At 39.8% G+C, this 21,962-nt stretch overlaps 1 long non-coding RNA gene across 2 annotated transcripts in view; it reads right to left on the reverse strand.

The window, feature by feature from the left end:
- LOC147366177 (uncharacterized) overlaps positions 1–21,619 on the reverse strand; it is a 49,043-nt gene extending 27,424 nt beyond the window's left edge. For both annotated transcript variants that reach the window (XR_015132415.1, XR_015132414.1), the window contains exon 1: positions 21,509–21,619. This is a non-coding gene — a long non-coding RNA (uncharacterized LOC147366177). The remainder of the gene's footprint in view (positions 1–21,508) is intronic.
- Positions 21,620–21,962: the final 343 nt, after the last annotated feature.

Raw genomic sequence — 21,962 nt, forward strand, 5'->3', positions numbered from 1 at the left:
TTATGCATCATCTTCACAACAACCCTTCTAGGAAACTGACACTTAGATTAAGTAAACTGTCCATGCAACTAGCTAGAGAAACAGAACTAGAATTAGAATAAAATACATCTAAGTGTCAGGCCATTTCCACTAGTTTCTTAGTAAAGGCAGAGCTGTCTTCCATCTCAGCCCAGTTGCAGAACAACCCATGTGCAGGGCTCTAGGGCATGCTTCCATGGGAGCGTGGAGCCAGCAGCCCTACATCACAGCACTCACATGACCTCAGCCTTGTGACTTGCTTCTCTATCAGCTGGGATAGTGTGACAGAAGCCTAGGAGAAGAAGAGTGTGTCCTCAGACAAGGTCATCTTTAATCCTTCAATGGCTTCTCTGTGACTCTCTGATTCTAAGGCTGATTTTGCATAAGTTTCATTTTCTCTCTGTTTTTTTTTTTTTTTTTCCCTTCCTCTTAATCACTTTTTAAAAGAAGACTTAAAATTTCAGATCAGGTACTGTAATTTAATAGGAATTTAAGAGGTAACTGCAAATGGTCAGAAGGTGCCAAGGGTGGTTACTATTGGCTCCTTTCCCTCCAATCCTGTAGCAAATGTTGCCATCTGCTCTCAGGGAAGAGCTCAATAAAAAATTCCATGAATAGAATTAAATTGCTTTAAATTCACTACAATTACTTCTTTTGTTGGGAAATGTATTCAATTTATTAGATTTTTACCAATATCTTTAACGCTTAGGTACCTTGTAGAATGTGTGCTGATACAAGGCAGGAATTCAAAAGAAAACATACTATTTTTTCAATACAGATTTTAACACTTACATTACACTCAATTTTTCTATATGGAACAAAGTCTGTAAGAACTCAATAGGTATAATATAGAAAGAAGAAAAAAAAAAGAAACCTTAGAGCCACATATACATTTTCAGATATATTGACAAACTCTAGAAATCACATTTTAAATACCATGGGCAAGAAATGGTATGGACCTAACAGAAGCAGAAGATATTAAGAAGAGGCTGCAAGAATATACAGAACCATACAAAAAAGATCTTCATGAACTAGATATCCACGATAGTGTGATCAGTCACCTAGAGCCAGACAGCCTGGAAAGTGAAGTTAAGTGGGCCTTAGGAAGTATCACTACGAACAAAGCTAGCGGAGGTGATGGAATTCCAGTTGAACTATTTCAGATCCAAAAAGATGATGCTGTGAAAGTGCTGCACTCAATATGCCAGCAAATTTGGAAAACTCAGCAGTGGCCACAGGACTGGAAAAGATCAGTTTTCATTCCAATCCCAAAGAAAGGCAATGCCAAAGAATGTTCAAACTATCTCACAATTGCACTCATCTCACACGCTAGTAAAGTAATGCTCAAAATTCTCCAAGCCAGCCTTCAACCGCATGTGAACAATGAACCTCCAGATGTTCAGGCTGGATTTAGAAAAGGCAGAGGAACCAGAGATTCAATTGCCAACACCTGTTGGATCATCAAAAAAGCAAGAGAGTTCCAGAAAAACACCTACTTCTGCTTTATTGACTATGACTTGATCCACAAAGCCTTTGACTGTGTGGATCGCAACAAACTATTGAACTGGACATGGAACAACAGACTGGTTCCAAGTCGGGAAAGGAGTACATCAAGGCTATACATTGTCACCTTGCTTATTTAACTTATATGCAGAGTACATCATGAGAAATGCCAGGCTGGCTGAATCACCAGATAGAATCAAGATTGGTAGGAGAAATATCAGTAACCTCAGACATGCAGATGACACCAACCTTATTGCAGAAAGTGAAGAAGAACTAAAGAGCCTCTTGATGAAAGTGAAAGAGAAGAATGAAAAAGTTGGCTTAAAACTCAACATTCAGAAAACCAAGATCATGGCATCCGGTCCCATCACTTCATGGCAAATAGATGGGAAAACAGTGGAAACAGTGGCTGACTTTATTTTGGGGGGCTCCAAAATCACTGCAAATTATTTCAGCCATGAAATTACAAGACTCTTACTCCTTGGAAGGAAAGTTATGACTAACCTAGACAGCATATTAAAAAGCAGAGACATTACTTTGCCAACAAAAGTCCGTCTAGTCAAGACTATAGTTTTTCCAATGGTCATGTATGGATGTGAGAGTTGGACTATAAATAAAGCTGAGCACTGAAGAATTGATGCTTTTGAACTGTGGTGTTGGAGAAGACTCTTGAGAGTCTCTTGGACAACAAGGAGATCCAACCAGTCCATCCTAAAGGAAATCAACCCTGAATATTCATTGGAAGGACTGATGCTGAAGCTGAAACTCCAATACTTTGGCCACCTGACACGGAGAACTGACTCATTTGAAAAGACCCTGATGCTGGGAAAGATTGAAGGCAAGAGGAGAAGGGGATGACAGAGGATGAGATGGTTGGATGGCATCACTGACAATACACATGAGTTTGAGCAAGCTCTGGAAGATGGTGAAGAACAGGGAAGCCAGTGAGCTGTAGTTCATTGAGTCGCAAAGAGTTGGACACAACTGCGTGACTGAACAACAATATATGGTCAATGAATATTTGAAAATGGAGCCAAGAATAGTAAGTGGTGGAAAAGAAGGTCTTTCAAATAAGTGGTGCTGGAAAAAATGGATATCCACATGCAAAAGAATGAAACTGATCCCTACCTTACACAACTCAAAAAATTAATTTGAAGTGGACTAAAGACTAAAATACAAGACATAAAACAAACTCCTAGAAGTAACCAGTGAAAGTGCCCGTTGGTCTTAGCAAGGACTTTTGGGATATGACACCAAAATCATAAGCAATAAAAGCAAAAACAAATAAGCTGGACTACATCATATTAAAAAGCTTCTACACAGCAAGAAAAACAATCAACAAAATGAAAAGGCAACCCACAAATGGGAGAAAATATTTGCAAATCATATATCTGATAAGGGATTTATATCCAAAATATGTAAGAAACTCATATAATTCAGTAGCAGAATAATGACAATAATCTGACTTTAAAAATGAGCAAAGGATATGAATAGATATTTTTCCAAATACATGTAAATGGCCAACAGGTACATGCAAATATGTTCAGCATCACTAATCATCAGGAAAATGCAAATCAAAGCTGCAATGAGATATCACTTCACACATGTTAAAATGGCTATTATCAAAGAGACAAGAGATAAAAGTTGATGAGGATGTGGAGAAAAAAGAACCCTCTGGTTCCTCTGGTTCCCATTGGTGGAAATATAAATTGGTAGTCACTATGGAAAACAGTGGAGAAGGCAATGGCATCCCACTCCAGTACTCTTGTCTGGAAAATTCCATGGACGGAGGAGCCTGGTCGGATGCAGACCATGGGGTCGTGAAGAGTCGGACACAACTGAGCGACTTCACTTTCACTTTTCACTTTCATGCATTGGAGAAGGAAATGGCAACGCACTCCAGTGTTCTTGCCTGGAGAATCCTAGGGACAGGGGAGCCTGGTGGGCTGCTGTCTATGGGGTCGCACAGAGTCGGACACTACTGAAGCGACTTAGCAGCAGCAGCATGGAAAACAGTATGGGGTAGTTAATTCAAAAAAATATAAATAAGACTATCATATTATCGGGCTTCCCTTGTGGCTCAGCTGGTAAAGAATCCACCTGCAATGTGGGAGACCTGGGTTCAATCTCTGGGTTGGGAAGATCCCCTAGAGAAGGGAAAAGCTACCCACTCCAGTATTCTGGCCTGGAGAATTCCATGGATTGTACAGTCCATGGGGTTGCAAAGAGTTGAACACGACTGAGTGACTTTCACTTCACTTCATCATGTTATCTAGCGATCTCACTCCTGGATATAAATTGAAAGGGGGAAAAATGACTATTTTGAAGAGATATCTGTACCCTCCTGTTTACTACAGCATTATTTACAATAGTCAAAACATAGAAAATACCCAAGTCTCCACTGCCAAACAAATAGGTAAAGAAAATGTGGCATATACATACAATGAAATATTTATCAGCCATAAAAAGAAGTAAATCCTGACATTTGGAGAACACGGATAAATTCTGAGGGTATTACACTAAGTAAAATAAGTCAAAGAGAGAAAGGAAAATACTGAATGGTCTCACTTAAATGTGGACTATTAAAAAAAACTGAATTCATAGAAACAGGGTATAGACTGGTGGCTGCCAGAGGTGACATTGTGAGGAAAACAAGTAAATGTGGTCAAAGCATGCCAACTTCCAGTTATAAGATGAATAAGTTCTGGGGATCTAATATATAGTACAGTGACTATAATTGATAACGCTGTTTTGTATACTTGAAAGTTGCTAATAAAGTAAATTTTAAAAGTTCTCACCACACAAAAAATAAATGAATAAAATTAAAATGGTAGCTATGTGAGGTGACGGATGTGTTAATTAACCATATTGTGGTATGCACTTTGCAGTATATACATATATCAAATCTTCACTATGTATAGCTTCAACTTACACAGTGTTACATGTCAATTCTTTTACAATAAAGTGGGGGAAGATATTAGAGCCTGATAGGCAGGTGAGAAGCTCAGCTTTCATTTCAGTGGACACATACTTCCCTCGGAACATGATATCTCTAAAGCTGAGACCAGAGTCATAGAGATTAGATGAAAGACTTTAGTAAATGGTACATATTAAGCATTTCATGTAAAGAACTACTGCGTTATACATCCCCTACACACACACCTGTGTCTTCTGGTTCTAGAAGAATAGCACCGTGGACCATTGGCTGATGCATCTGGCAGGACAAACTCTGACTTGGCAAGATAGTATCTCCCAGCTGGTATTTTGGCAAAGCTTTAAGCACATTTTTCCATTGTTCTCTCAGGCCAGATACTTCTGAGAGATGGATCCACTGAACTGATGAATCTCAAAGGACATCAACCAAATATCTTATTCTATAAAGTGAGTTCCTAGATCAAAAACAATGTTGTGTGGGACACCAAGAATATGTAGAAATAATTTCATAACTCTATAGCAGAAACCTAAAAAGCCATGAAAGCAAACTAAATCCTAAATAATTGTCTATTGTAGTAATAAGGATTAATTAAAGGAGCCCTCAACATGGCTGATTAAGAAATGGGAAGAAAACTAGAACTTGATGGGTCTAGAAGTAAAGGACAAACAAAGCTGCTAAGCCAACCCCACTGAAAGGAAGCAGATTTACCATCCACAGAAGTGTCCAAGGACATCTGGCAACCAAGGTAGGAAATGCCCACCACTTCCCAAGGGGCCTTAGGCTTGGCACATGGGCTACAGGAGGAGTGAGTGCCTTATGGCAGAAGTAATATTCACACATCAAGCAGTAGAAACCATGGGAGCTGTCCCCTGGGGGCTGTCTCACTTGTTACAGAGGCCAGACAGTAGCTGAGTATTTGTGGAGCATGGTCATGCTCTCAGAAAAAAGGCTGGACCCAAACAAGGGCTCAGGAGTTCAGAGAAGAGCTCAGATCCAGAAGTAACTATATGGTCTGAGGAGACTGACCCCAACGTACTCAGTATGTGATTTCAGGTGACAAGACTTTTCCATATAACACATGTTGGTGAGGCCAGGGCTACCAAGGTCAAATAGAGCTGAGAAAGCAAGGATTGACACCTTTGTTTTATTTATAACTCACCTATGCTTATTAAATTCTCCTTTACCTGTGTCTTATTCTTCCATATCCTCTCACCTTGACCCACATCATTTTCTATAAGAGAACCCTACATGCCTGTGCTCTGGAATAGATAAGCCCCTAAATATTAGTTTTTCAGCCTTGGTCATCTGCATTCTCAGAAGAGTCGAACACTAATTCGTCCATAAAATTGCTCAACTGTGTATCGAACTGCATTGGTTATTTCAAAAGTATTAAGACAAAGTAACAAGGATTTACTTTCAGGAACCTTGTAATCACTCCCATATAGAGTACCACTGTAAAGGTTGCCCATTTTGACATCAATATAACATCCTGGACTCCCTTGGAGAGCATTTTATAAGCAGAGTGGTGTTGCAATTGCTAAGGCAGCTGCATTCTTTCTGGAGAATAGCAAAGAGTCTTTGAAGCAATCAAAAACATGTAGTCATTGTGTATGTTAGCACTGCCCTTGAAATAACAAAAGCCTTTTGATAGGAATTCTAAGCTACAAGTGTTTCCAGGGATGCTTGAGGATAATGGGCATAGACACACACTCCTGCATTTACAGTTGACTCATCTCTTTTGTGACTCTTCCTGGTGAACAAAAAACAAGAATGAAATAGACATGAAATGAACATATACTGTGTTGTGTGGGGGAAATTTTACCTAGTTTTCAAAGAAATGGTTTAGCACACTGAGTTCAAATATAGGAAATTGTGGGAGTTAAATGAGTTTATAAAGTACCCACGGCTGTATTCAGTCCAAATATGAGTCAAAGAATCCAACAAAACTCATATTATAAATGTGTCAAAGAGAATCAGATTAGGGCTTTGTGAATTTCTGAGGGCTTTTCAAGTTAAATCACCAATTTTAAAAAATGAATAAATGCCAAAGTAAAACCTTTTCTTAACAAAAACACTCTAATAGTTGGCAAACAAAGCAACAATTTCTAAATCTCTGCTGATCCCTTGGTAGTCCAAACCTCTTACCATGGCCTTCAAGACTGTAGTATCTGAGTTTTTATCCACATGCCAGCTTCACCTTTCTTTCTGTCACACAGGTTGCCTTGCAGCTAATTTTTTTTATATTTTGGGTTTTTGCACATTAAGTTTCCTTTTCCCTAGAAAAGTCTGCCTTCCTCCATATTCACCTTACAAGACTGGCTTCTTCTAATCCTTTAGGTCTCAGCCTAAATGTGACTTTCTAAGAGAGATCTTCCTAAAATTTTGGTTCAAAGCAATCTCCACACTAGCAGGCTTTTCATGGAAATTCACAAGCTAATTGTGAAATGTTTATGGCAATGCAAAGGGCCAAGAATACCCGAGAGAATCTTGAAGAAGATACCAAAAAGCACTAAGGGTAAAAGAAAAGAATGATAGATTGAAATACAATAACATAAGAAATCTTCAGCTAATGATACCATTAAGACTGTGAAAAAAGCAAGACACAAATGTGTATGTGTGTAGGTGTGGGTTTGTGTAGTCTTGCGTCCAGATATATAATTATTCTAAATCCATTAGAAAAAGAAAGACGACCCAGTAGAAAAATGGGCAAAACAACCTGCACAAAACTCCACAGAATAAAATAAACAAATGACCTATTAACAAATGAAAAGATACTCAAACATCTTAGTCATCAGAGAAATGCAAATTAAAACCACATTAAGAAAAAACACATACACACCCTCTAATATAGCTAAAATTTAAAACTCTGACAATATCAACTCTTAGTAAGGATGTGGAAACAACTAGTTACTGCGGTTTAGTCACTTAGTCATGTCCAACTCTTTGCGACCCCATGGACCACAGCACTCCAGGCTTTCCTGTCCTTCACCATCTCCCAGAGTTTGCTCAAACTCATGTCCATTGAGTCAGTGATTCCATCCAACCACCTCATCTTCTGTCATCCCCTTCTCCTCCTGCCTTCAATCTTTCCCAGCATCAGGGTCTTTTCAAATGAGTCGGTTCTTCTCATCAAGTGGCCAAAGTATTGGAGCTTCAGCTTCAGCATCAGTCCTTCCAATGAATATTCAGGGTTGATTTCCTTTAGGATAAACTGGTTTGATCTCTTAAAGTCCAAGGAACTCTCAAGCATCTTCTCCAACACCACAGTTCAAAAACATCAGTTCTTCAGCACTCAACCTTCTTTATGGTCCGACTTTCACATCTTTACATGACTACTGAAAAAACTATTGCTTTGACTATATGGACCTTTTTTGGCAAAGTGATGTCTCTGATTTTTAATATGCTGTCTAACCTTGTCATAGCTTTTCTTCCAAGGAGCAAGCATCTTTTAATTTCATGGTGGCAGTCACTGTCCTCTGTGATTTTGGAGCCCAGAAAAAAAAAGTCTGTCACTGTTTCCATTTTTTCCCCATCTATTTACCATGAAGTGATAGGACTGGATGCCATGATCTTAGTTTTTCAAATGTTGAATTTTAAGCCAGTTTAAATTCACATTAATTTCTGTAGGAGTTAAATTCACGTTAATTGCTATAGGAGTGTAAACTGGTACAACCATTTTGAAAAATAAAATTGGTACATCTACTAAAGCTGAGCATATAACATTTACAGTCAGCCATACAGTCACTCCTTGTTATCTGCAGGGAGACTGGTTCCAGGATCCCCATGGATACCAAAATCCATGGATGCTCAAGTCCCTTATATAAAATGATGTAGTATTTGCATATAACCTACTACATCCTCCTATATAGTTTAAATCACCTAAAGATTACTCATAATGCCTAAAATAATCTAAACACTATGTAAATAGTTGCTGGCATGTGTCAAATCCAAGTTTTTCTTTCTGGAACTTTCTAGAACTTTTTTTTCTCAAAATATTTTTTATCTGCAGTTGACTGAATCTGCCCATGTGGAGGGGCACCTGTACTATGATCCAGCAATTTCTCTCCTAAGTGTATAAACAAGACAAATGTATGCATATGCTTTGCAGACAGCATGAAAAAGGTACATAACAGCACCTCAGAGTATAATAGCTTGAAATTGAAAACAGTGCAAATATCCACTAAGCACCGAATGGGAATGGTTAAGTAAAATGTGACTTAACCATTCATACAACAAAATACCAAAGAGCAATTTAAAAAAAGCAAACATTTAACAATATAGAGGAATCCCACAAATATATGTTGAGTGAGGTAAGTTAGACACAGAAGACTATACACTATATGACTTCATTTACATAAACTGAGAAAATGAACTGATCTATGGTGCTCTTGCAGTAGTGGAAAACACCAGTTGCCCGCATTAACGTTTTTTTAAATAGTGTGTAGAACTAACGAAAAATGTATTTCTCTTTCCCACACTCTATTTCCATGTCTTTCTTCTCCATCTTCATGTGATTAATTAACCAGATAATTTCTAGGTCAGAACTTCCAAAGCAATGACAAGGACAAACGGTGAAGACATGCTGAGTTCAGCATATGGGTAAACGTATTTGTCCAGTAAAAACTGAATGTTTTTTTAAAAAATAAAACCATGTATTTGAAACGAAACAAAATAAAAATGTATGCACTCATGCACACTCATATACTCGAAAACACAGGATCAGCCTGGGACTTTGCAAAGATTTCATATGTATAAATAATATGAGCAAGGGTTTCCCTCCCTCTAGAATGGTAAGTTGTGAGAAAAAATGGAATCTGGAATTGCCTACAGTCATTTTCCCAAACCGTGAGCAATAAGCCATCCTTTTTAGATAATAGATAAAAATGAGGCCAATATGTAAGCGAGGTCAAGAGAAGCAGAATGTAGAGACAGAGCCCTGAAACAAATTTGAGCCCTTTGATTCATAACTTTTTTTTTCTGCTTTAAAGAGTTTGCATTGTGTTTTCATTATTTGCAGTTAAAAGTCCTCGGGTACTCTAGACCAGAAGACAAATATATCGAAAAAACATTTGGGGATTAAAGATACCTGTCTGTGTTTAAGCTATATAGGTTTCCATTAGGAATATTTAAAAAACTTTCCAGACTGTTTTAGCAAACTTCCTATAGTTACCAGTTATTTATCTTGAGTTGGTTTAATGATGTCCGTCAAGTCTTTCACACTCAGTTCTTTCAGATAAACTCTAAATTATTCATTTTTTTAAAAATACATAGGTTCCTTGCACACCCACTAGAGCCATTTTAAATGTTTTACTCATCATAGCATCTTCATCAACAGAAGTCTGGGGAAGGAAAGGGGGACAAAATTCAGAGCAACCATTTCCACAGTTTTGATTAACTTTGTGAAACAGTGTGTCAAGAGAAAATATCAGGAATTAAATTGAGTTTTCTGTATCAGTTATAGATTTTATTTACTCATAAATTTTAAACTTCATCTAAGGTGCTTATTTCACACTCCCAAATCAATATAGTTTCTTTTGCATTACTATTATTTGGAAAGGTCAAGTATTTCAAAACATCTTTTACATCATGATTTGCCCCAAGAAAAGAATATCTGTTTCTGGTCATTTTAAGGAATGTTGTTAAAAATTGTCTGCATATAAGTTCAAAGGCTGTGATTTAAAGGACTGATTTCTGCTATTGAATAACCTGCCATTTGGTTTGTGAAGAGATATCTTCTCCATGAGTTATGAATAGTCATCAAAGTAAAAGACAGTAACTGCTCCAAAGAGCAAAGCCATGAGAAGCCCCACAACTTCAAGTATCTCACCTCTTCTAGAAAGAATGGGAGGCAATGGAGTAGTATGATATTAAACTTAGAACCCAGAAAACTTGAAACTGATTTGTATACGTCAAAGAAAGAAGAGAAAATAGAAAACATGTCCTTGGGTATTGAGAATTAGTATAAATCCTGTGGGGCTTCCCAGGTGGCGCTAGTGGTAAAGAACACGTCTGCCAATGCAGGTAACACAGGAGGCACTAGTTCAAGCCCTGGGTCTGGAAGATCCCCTGGAGGAGGGTACGGCAACCCACTCCAGTATTCTTGCCTGGAGAATCCATGGACAGAGGAGCCTGGGGGACTACAGTCCATGGGATTGAAAAGAGTCTGACGTGACTGAAGCGACTTAAGCACACATAAGCCTTGTGATCTAGACCAAAACTCAAGAAATAAACCTAAGGAATTCAAACTGAAAAATGCTTACATTCTTAATGTTCACAATCACTCCATGAATCTTTATCACTGGGGACCAAAACAGCAGGGACAAATAAACTATCATATGAACTTATCCAAACTACTGAGAAGTAACTCAAAATATGTATCCTGGGGATGGTTGTTCATACCCATCAGTCACACTGTCAAGAAGCAAAATATATTTACTATTGAAAACCTAGTCAAACAAGTAACCTACTTTACCTTACAGTCATAACCTAAGTGCAGCCCCTCTCCTGGTAGTGCGTATGTACATATGTATCTAGAGTAACATGTCATTGTTAATCATTTATATTTTTCAATTTTTTATACACTGCAAACAATGGTTTTCAAAAATTAAGGAGAAAATACAATATCTCCAGGGGTCATAGCAATTCATCTTCAAACAATGCAAATCCAGCAACACATGAGTCATACACTAAGTGAGTGAGTCAGATCAGGGGCTGTGCTAAACTGGTGATTCATCATTAAATTGAATTCACATTCACGCTTTTCCTGTCACTCGGCAAACACAAGAGGTTAAATTATTTTTTAAATGTATCTTCTTGACAAACACACCCGATTTGCAAGTGAAACTGGTAACTTAGTTTGATTTCAAGCTTCTCCAAAGTAAATCAAATATTGGAAGTAAATACCTCAGCCTAGACTGAGTTCTGTGTATCAAAATCCACCAAGAGGTATCAATCACACAGAAGAGAGAACCTGGAATGCCAGGTCTCAACCTTCTATAAGCACATCAGGGGCTTATAAAGGGTAATCAAAGTAAGGCAGAGGGGGCACTGAGTTCCCATGCTCTTCCTGTGGAATGTGGGCAGATCTTTGTATTTCCCTGAATCCCAGCTTCACTGCCGATGAAATTTAAGTGATGCAAATTAGCCTACATGTCACACCAGTTAGGGTGGAGACTGAACGTATGGTTTGCTCACTAAACCCCCAGAAGAAAAATGAAAAGCATCTCTACTCGGGCCCTGGGCCAGCAATACCTGTCATTCCCACTTACTATTGCTTTTGAATTAAGGCATTCATTCTCAAATATAAATATCATTGTCCAAGCCCAATCCCAAACCAGCTAAATTACCATCTCTGGAGGTGGGGTTGAGGCACACACTGGTCATTGTTATAAATTACCCCAGTGATTCTGATTCACTGAGATCTGTGAGAAGAGTCGCACAGCTTTTATTTCATCTGGGAACTAACTTGTTAGAAATGAAATTCCTGGGCCCCACTTCAGATGGACTGAGTCAGACACTTTGGGGACAGGATCTAGCAATATGATCTGAATTTTCATAAGCCCTCCAGGGGATACTGATGTAAGCTAAACTTATAGAATATTTCAATGGAATAAAGTATTAAAGATTCCAGTTAAAATTCAATGTTATCTAGAAATAGTATCATGTTAAAGCACTACACTGACTGTAGTACTTTTATTTAACCTGTTCCTGAAAGAAAAGGACAGACAATAATAAAACTTAAATGGAAGAAGAAGTAGAAAAGAAGCTGTCTGACACAAGCATAATGTGAGGCACAAATATGAGCCACTAATACAAGCCACTCTGTAGTATCACATTTTCTAGCTTCTATTTTTTTATAATTATTAAAAGATAAAAAGAGGACTTCCTTGGTGGTCCAGTAGTTAAGAGTCTGCCTGCCAATGCAGGGGACATGGGTTCGATCCCTAGTATGGGAACCAAGATTCTGCATGCAGTGGGGGCACCTAAGCTCACCCATCGCAAGTACTGAAGCCTGCTCGCCCTAGAGCCCATGCTCTGCAATAAGAGAAGCCACCGCAGTGAGAAACCCAAGCACCACCACTAGCGAGTAGCCCCTGCTCACCAACTGCAGAAAGCCTTCGTGCAGCAGCAAAGACCCAGCTCAGTCAAAAATGAAATAAATACAAAATAATAAATAAATAAATAGGTAAAGACACAGGTAAAATTACACTGAATAATACTGATGCAACCTAATCAATCCAAGATGTTATCACTTCAACATTAATCAATATAAAAATTATTGGTGAGACATTTTACATTCTGTTTTAATACCAAGTCTTCAAATTCAGGCATGTATTTTGCACTTAACAGTTGCAATTTGGACCAGCTGTATTTCAAGCTCTCAATAGCCTCTTGCAGCCAGTGGCTACCATGTTGGATAGAACACATCTAGATGCCTGCTTCTCAAACTTCAGCATACAGATGAATTACTTCGAAATCATAGAAAGGCACAGTCTGATTTAGTAGATCCAGCATAGGGCTGCAGTCTCTTTTCTTATAAGCTTCCAGGCCTGGCCAGCTACACAATTTTTTGAGGACAAATGCAAGATGATAATGCAGGGTTCCTTGTTTAAAAAGCAGAAAAAAATTACCTTCAAGGGTTTTAAAATATAAAATTTCTTCCTCTTTCCTATGATCTCTCTTCAACCCGTCATAGTGTTTTGTCCTTGCTAATTAATGTTACACAGCTTGGGCACTGGATGGGGAGGGGACAGGAGTGTGGAGAAGGGGTTGAGCAGAGAACTTCACAGTCAAAGAGGGGCTACCCTGTAGTTCTACACGTGTGAATGTGCCACTTCATCTGTTGTACTTTATTTTATTTATTTATTTTTTGGCCACAGCATGCAGCTTGTGGGATCCTAGTTCCCTGACCAGGGATTGAACCTGTGCCCTTGGCAGTGAAAGATCAGAGTCCTAACCACTGGACCACCAGAGAATTCCTTGCTGTTGTTCTTTATGTTATAAAACCTGAAACTCTACATACAGAATGAATAAATCTACATACACAGTAGTTCTAAAATTTCAAAGATTTTATACCACAAAAGTAGGTCTTTTTGCTTCCCTGTGAGGAGAAATTTCCTCTTTCAAACCTGAATCCCTTTACCTCCTAGAAAAGGAGGCTTGACTCTGAGAATCCCTGGCTGCTGCTGCTAAGTCACTTCAGTCATGTCCGACTCTGTATGACCCCACGGATGGCAGCCCACCAGGCTCCCCCGTCCCTGGGATTCTCAGGCAAGAACACTGGAGTGGGTTGCCATTTCCTTCTCCAATGCATGAAAGTGAAAAGTGAAAGTGAAGTCGCTCAGTCATGTCCGACTCTTAGCAACCCCATGGACTGCAGCCTACCAGGCTCCTCTGTCCATGGGATTTTCCAGGCAACAGTACTGGAGTGGGTTGCCATTGCCTTCTCCGGATAATCCCTGGCAGTTTGACTCAAATGAGACAAATAAGCTGACCTTTTAAGTAAAGAGAGGTGTTTAAAGAAAAAGCCAGCATCAAAGAATTCTGACCTTTCCCTCCCAGGATCATCCTCCTGACATGCTGACCCCAAAACACACAGAACCTGACCATTTATCAGAAATAGTGTAGATAAATTGGACATAGGAGAATGATTGGAAACTCTTATCCCAACTTTTTAATTAACTGATTGATAATCTTCCTTAAATCACAAATGTTCTGAGGTGACTTAAAAGAATATATGCCATATAAGTATACAATGAAAATAAACACCAAGAAAGATATAAATCAGATTATATTGTTAGAATCAGAGGAAAGAGCAGGACAACACTTTATAGGCCAAAATGTCCAACTGGGTAACAATGGTTGGTTTGCAAATCATTTCTCGCCACCCAAAGTAAAAATGGGAACTCTCCGTTTTATTGTTTTCATACATCCTTCATTAGGAGAAAATACCAGTTTCCCAGAGAAAGCAAAAGACTTTCTGTACTTAAATCTGAAAGAAATTACTCACCTGGATGCTAAAAATTATGTTGGAGCCTGTTTTCAACAATATTAGAAGGGGGAGAGTGGGGAAGTTGCCAAAACAGTCTTCCTCAGCTATTTTTTTATGGTTTCTTTGTAAAACGCAAAAGCACACTTGAAAATATGAAATAGAACTAATAGGTCTGTATTCCCTGTCAATTCACTTCTATGATTCAATTCCGTATTGGATTAGTATATGTACATATGTTCTCACAGTTGATATCAATGATTGGTTGGGAATATTCCCTGGAAAAGGAAATGGCAACCCACTCCAGTATTCTTGCCTGGAAAATTCCATGAACAGAGGTGCCTCGCAGGCTACATGTAGTCCATGGGTCAAAAAGAGTTAGACACAACTGGGCACACACACACATTGTATAGAGGGCAAGTGCACGCATAGGACTTGCTGACAAGCGTCATACAAGTTCTTTGAGCTGATGAGGTTTGCTGTTGATTGGTTATCTGACACTACGACAAGCTGCAACAGAGACAGAGTGGACAGGCATGGTTGCGTGGTCTCTGATGAAAACGGCAGGATCGCACCTGAAGGCCAAGTTCTTATAACCTATCACTATGCTTATGGCTGAAAGCCACCTTCTTCTTCTATCTCTTAGAAAGCGAGTCATGCCTTTCTTTATACACAGAGTGAAAATTGGATAATGCAAAAGAGTGCAGCCATTTACTGAACTTACACTAGTGACTACAATAACCGGTAGCCTCTTGAGAATATTCAGATCTTCTGGATTAGTGTAAATGATTCAGCTCTAAATAAAATGTCAGCCTGCCAGTGTCAAACTGCTAATACTAAAGTGTTAGTCACTCAGGCATGTCCAATTCTTTTTGATTCTAGGAATTGAAGCCCTCCAGACTCCTCTGTCCATGGAATTCTCCAGGCAAGAATACTTCAGTAGGTTGCCATTGCCTTATCCAGAGGATCTTCCCATCCCAGGGATTGAACTCAGTTCTCCTGAATAGCAGGTGGATTCTTTACCATCTGAGCCACCAGGGAATGCTAAAGTAGTTATTAAAATAGAACCAAGATACATGACCAAATGAGGTGACTGTAACATGTGAAATATGTGAAGCCCGTTTTGAGTATGAAATGAATGTCTTCCTACAGATGCAGTATCATAGAGATCAAGAGGAAACTATCAATAAAGGGTCTATTACTAATAAATTACAAATTCTTTTATTTCAGAAATAATTTGCAGACCTTTGAAATCAAAGTGTGTAGATTAGTGTGTGAAGTAACAAAGGGATAGGTAAGCAGTAAGGAGTCAGTGGGTATGGGAGTCTGATATCAAGAGAAAGAGAAAACAAACTTTTTACAGGGTGAAGAGATGAAGAAACAATTACTTATCAATGTAAACTATGAACTTCAAGTTCTAAAATTCTATAAGAATATGATCATAAAGCAAGTAATAGATTTTGGTCTTCAAATCAACTCTCTCATATCTGTTTTAGGTATGAAAAATTCTGGATGGCTACTTCAGTTTACAGTAAAGTTAATGTATACACTTCAGAACTTAACAAAGCATCATCACTTTTACATGCTAAGAATTTATTGTTTTGCCATAAAATTGGAACTCTGATTTCTTAGAATTTATTGAAGACATTTCTAAAATCCAACAAATGGTTAAAAGATGTGTCAATAGTCACTCTTGTTTTTATTAGTTTTTTATTTTAGCTGCTATACATCATTATTTTAATTAGAGTTTTTACTACTAGTATTCACTTTAATGAACTGGATGTCATTCTTAATTGAAGAAAAGCAGTTTAATATCATCTGAAATTTGATGGAGCCTTTGTAAAGTTCATTTTTATCCAAGGATAGATCTTAAAAGTGCTTCAACCTCATAAATTTGGAGCCAAAGTCATGTCAGTTTAACTTGAATGCTCAGTGACCCAAGAAGAAGCTTACGAACAGCTTTATTAGGCAAAGGAATATTGCTGAGTCTAGTAAAATTCTCACTGTCCAATCAAGTCTTCAGCAACTGAGTTCATTCTCATTCTCTTCAACTTCACAGCAGAAAGAATAACCTTGAGATGCAGGTCTCCCGGGGACTCAGCCTGCTGGATTCAGAGCCCAGCACCGCTATGAAATTAGCACCATATTTCCATCTTCTGCAGAGGAATTCGTGAGTGGTCGGAACTCCCACTCCGTATCACAGGTCACAGTTTGTAATCACAGACTGATGTGATTATTTAATTCATGTCTGTTCATCCAATAGAACATTGTTGCGCACATGGTGGGCACGGGGCTTACTTTGCACACCGCACTACCCTGCATGGTGCCAAGCCCTCACTGGCACATGATGCATGTTCGTTGACTGAATAAGTGACAGTGTATGCTGGGAACAGACTAACAAACTTCATTATGTCTGCCTTACCCTTAATCCAAATGGGGGGAACAAAGAGAGATTTGGTTCTGAATCTCATTTATACTTCAAGCTTTTCTAGTTATATTCTGTATAATATTTTAGTTAGACTGTTTTGGTTTAAAGAGTATGTTTTGATTGATAGGCATTTCCTGCATTCACCTTTATTTGGTAAACAACATATACGAGTGAGTCACTGTGTAATACACAGGCAGGTGCAAGGTGGCACAGAGCTAAGAGACAATGACAGCGAAGCTGCCCAGGACACAAGGGCCAAGAGGAGCTGAGGGCTTTTAGGAGACCATCGCCTCATAACCAAATTACATCTACTTTTGGGAGAGTTGCTGTTTAGGGTATGACTGTGCACAGTCTGGAGGCTGCCATAGACGCCAACATAGAGTCTCTGATCTTCTCTCATCTCCTCATTCTTCTCTCTCACTATCACCTCCTACACCCAAAGCTGGGGAGGGCTAAGAGATCCGTGTTAGAATGAAGAGATTGTATTTTCCTATTTCCTGCCTTAAGCTTTTGACAGGAAATCTTGACATTTTTCTTTCTCTTTTAGATTGATTTTTTCAACAGGATAGATTAAATTAGAATCTCCTCCCGCCCCATCTTCAATCTTTTAATGCATGTGTGTGTGTGCATGTGTGTATAGACAGATGGATGTGTGTGCTTAGTCACTCAGTCATGTCCAACTCTTTGGACTGTGGCCCACCGGGCTCCTCTGTCCATGGGAACTCTCCAGGCAAGAACACTGGAGTGAATTGCCATGCCCTCCTCCAAGGGAATCTTCCCAACCTAGGTCTCCCACATTGCAGGCAGATTCTTTACCATCTGAGCCACCTAGGAAGCCCAAGAATAATGGAGTGGGTAGCCTATCCCTTCTTCAGGGGATCTTCCTAACCCAGGAATTGAACCAGGGTCTCCTGCATTACAAGCAGATTCTTTACCAGCTGAGCTACCAGATAGATAAATAGATAGATAGACAGATAGATGTTTAGGTTGTTAAGGGCATTAGAACTCTTTTTTCACTCTAGGGAAACAATCCGGCGAGGTAATCAGACAAGCACTGCTCACTCAACCACCCCTGATCTAAAGGAGAAGGTCAGCCCACACTGGGTGGGGGATGGGGGGGACGGGGTGGATTGTGAGGCAGGGTCAGTCCTGGTTGTCCCAGAAAGGGTTTCCTTTCTCAGTGCTCTTTGGTCAAACTCCAGGGTGCATCTGGCACCGAGTTCTTATGCTGATCACAGCACCTTCTGCCTACTTTGCCCTTCATTTCCATGTGAAGAATTTCAGGTTCCCAAATCATCCTCTCCATTCCACTCACCCCCACCCAGTCTCTCTGTACCCAGATCCAGGAAGCCAGACGGCAGACCTACAATGCTGATACACTGGTAAGAGTTAAAGTAATTACACTTTTTATATTATATTTATATTTATAATATATTTATATATGTAACCAGAGCAGTAATATATTTATGTCTGAAACCAAATGTAATGCCTTAAGCAGAGAGAAGTGAATCTCTACAGGTGGCATTTGAAAGAGCACAGGGCAGGAAGATGCCCTGAGCCAGTAAAGGTGGGAGAATATTAAAGGCTAACAATGGTGACGATTGGATTAGGGGCTGCAGTTCTTGGAATACACAAATACATATAAGCAGGTCAGCTTACTTGGTAATACATATAAAACTGGTGAGACAAAAAATCAGACACAAGCATTTGGGAAACATGATGGAAGCAAGCCAAAACGAGCTGTTTAGTTGGTGACATTCCTTCCAGTTTGGGTCAGAGGGTCACTGTACAAATACACTGTGTTCACACTCCACCAGCCAAGCGTTCACCACTTGATCCCTCAACCACTGCTCCCTTAAATCTAGGTCACTAAAACAAATTCCTCTCCATGTATGCCTTTTCTGAAAACCTGGATCTTAGTGTAGATGGTCTGTTTATTAACCTAAGGCACAGAGAAATGCCTTACTGTCCCATGCTCTGAGGGCATGTAGACTTAGATTCCTTTTCCCCTTTAGCTTTCCTCAGTGAATTTTCCCAGTAATCCACAAAGAGAAGTAGGAGTCACTCTAAACAATTTTTTCAATTTTCATCTCTCAGTGACCTTGAGCCATAAAGTTAATCATTACTGTTAAAGAAGCTCTCTATCACTTACAATTGAGAACAGAACTGAACTTTTTCTCAAAAGCATCTTAACTCTTCAAACCCAGCCAAGTTTTACAGCAATCAGAAAAAGCTTTCCCTTGGTCAGGGGAGAGGAATGGGCAGGCCCAGGTGAGGCCACAAGAAGCTAGTGATGGGCCAAGCAATGTGGGGAAAAGCAGCATCACCATGATTCCAAGACGGGCCCCACTGGTTTTCGAGGCTAAATGCTACTATGGCAGCAGCTCTGTATTTCCTCTTTGCTGCCATTCCTCTATCTTACCTCTTCTTCCTCTTCCTTGCCCTTTTTATTCAGAAGAAAAACAGCATGATGAACCATCGCACAGCATCTTATCTTCAGTATTTTAGTTTGCTAACTATGTAGGCTGAGTCCCTGGTCAGCATCCTGTGTGTCACATCTACTCCCCTCTCCATGGTTTGGTCTCCCTGGGCTTCTCTGATGGCTCAGTGGGTGAAGAATCCACTGAAATATAGGAGATACAGGAGATCCACGTTTGATCCCTAGGTTGGAAAGATTCCCTGGAGAAGGGCATGGCAACCCACTCTAGTATTCTTGCCTGAAAAATCCCATGGATAGAGGAGCCTGGCAGGCTCGGGTCCTGGTGTCCCAAAGAGTCAGACCCAACTGAGCAACTAAGCAAGCACAAAAACCTCAAATCTAATCTAACCTAGCCTTTTCCCTCCCAAATTCCTCATCTTCTGTCCTCCCCAACATGGAGACCTACTTATCCAGGGTCTAATCATGTAACCTCCTTGGTTCCTAAGAGGATGAGTCTCATGAGGCCACATCCAATAGTTTTTAATTGTTTTAGAAAATCTGCAAAACAAGGCTGTCAGATGCAAACAGGGAGCAATTTTATGAAGAAATGTGCTTATGGAGACAGAGAAATCAAGAAGTTGTAGCCTTAGGCATCAATACGGGAAGAAGAGAAATCCAACTGTGAGAGCAAATGGCTACTGGAGCATTACCAGTCCACCTGCAGTTGTAAGATATTCAATAAAGAGCAAGGACAAAAAAGGGGCTACCACCATAGGTCACACATGCACTAAGTATTTTAAATACATTAATTCAATTCCATTCCACAAATATTAAGAGCTGACAATGAACCAGGTGCTATGACACATGCCAGAGAAACAAAACATACGTTTCCTGTCTTCACAGAACCTGTAGCCTAATGGGCAAGAGACTTATTCTATGGAATGAAAAGTGATCTGATGGGAGAAATGAGTGAAATCAGGATCCCCAGGAGGATTCCTATGTAGCCAAGGTCCTGGAAGCTTCTGTATACATTAACATCTCAGCTGGGAACTGAAAGCTGACCAGGAATTACCCAAGCAAAACTGAGAGTTTAGTCTTGGCCACAGCCCTGTGAGACGGGTTCTACTTTCCCAGGAAGATAATCAAGCCTTGCAGGGTAAAATAGTTACTCGAGCTCCCAAATCCAGTCAGGGGTGGATAAGGGCTGGGTCCTCGGGACACTCGAAGCCCAAGGCTGGGCTGGATCCTTGTACCACACCACACCTCTCACCGGACCTCACTTCTTTATCTCTTCTAGCCACCTGTCAGGATGGGAATATCTGGCGAGAAAGGGAGGGAGGACGAGGCTGACCTGTGGGGATCTTATCACTAAGCAACCAGGTTCCCCGAAACAGCATCCTTCCAATCACCTCAGAGTTCCTGAACATTCTCTCTCCCCAGGACAAGTTCGAGTGTTCAAGTAAACATGTGCCTGGAAAAGGGCATGCAGAGGGTTTCCAAAACCAAACAGAAGCTTTATTTGGAGCAGAATTATTCTGAGGCCCTTCAAAGCGAAGTCTTTTGCAAACACTGTAACATCTCCGTTCTTGTAAAAGGAGGTGCACCTGGATTATTGGGAACTGGCTTTTCATATCACAGCAAATCTCAGGAGGTCAGAGACTGTTCAGAGACCATAGGAGAAAAAAAACTTTCTTAAAATGTTGGCTTTAACTCTGACCTCATTCATAGGCTCAAAATCCGCTGAGAAGAACATAATAAGGTAATTGACGTAAATACCCACTACTAAGTATATTTATTTAAAACCTGAGTGGCAAAAGGTAAACATTGTAAGATATTAATGAAGAAATAAAATAAATATTTGACTTTTCTTATTCAGTGATATCAAGCTTGTTTGGAAACCTGCTTGCCAGATTTGAGCCCAACATCTTGTAGGTCACATGAAAGTCTGCTGAAGTAAAGAAAATTTTCTTTTGATGTGAAAGAAGGTGAGAGGCAGGTAGCCTGTGCTGGACACATAGAGGTAGAGAAGTCATCGCCACTGGAAGTCTGTTTGCTATGCTGGTGACGAAAAGAAACACAGGCTTTACTTTGCACTCAGAGACCAAGATAGAAATAAATATCCTTGCAACCATTCTAGGCAAGGAAGTCTTCCGAGGATGCTAGCTGAGCCTTCAAGGAGATTCATGTAAGCTGAGAATGTGCACAAAGCTCACATACCTGCTGACTGGCCTGGATATCTCTGGCAGACACCTGAAAGCCTCATTTTGGTGAGCTGCGTTTCTTTCTCAGCTCTCTGCCCTTCTTCACACAGCAAAGTTCAAAAAGCCCTCTGTTGGGAGAAGCCTTTCTGGCTGCAGCCTTTTTAACTGTTAGCAGGTTGCTACTGGGAGCCTGGCGCCAGGTGAATGCCAACTGCCAGCTCTCTCTCTCTTCTAACACCAGACATTCACCCTAACCTAGTGCTCATCTCACACTTTACTATTCCGACTGAAATTATCTCAAGTCACCCAAAGATTAGTTCCAACTTTCTTAAATCTAGAAAATAAAGATGTTCTTTAGTTCTGCCATTCCACCAGGATTTCCCACATCTCCATTCTTGAAGAGACCTGATCTGAATTCATTCCGAAGTAAGCCAGAAAGAAAAACACCAATACAGTATACTAACGCATAT

This window comes from Bos grunniens, chromosome 9, assembly GCF_055505025.1.
Source record: "Bos grunniens cultivar Pamir isolate PY7600 chromosome 9, Bosgru_T2T1.0, whole genome shotgun sequence".
Lineage (NCBI taxonomy): Eukaryota > Metazoa > Chordata > Mammalia > Artiodactyla > Bovidae > Bos > Bos grunniens.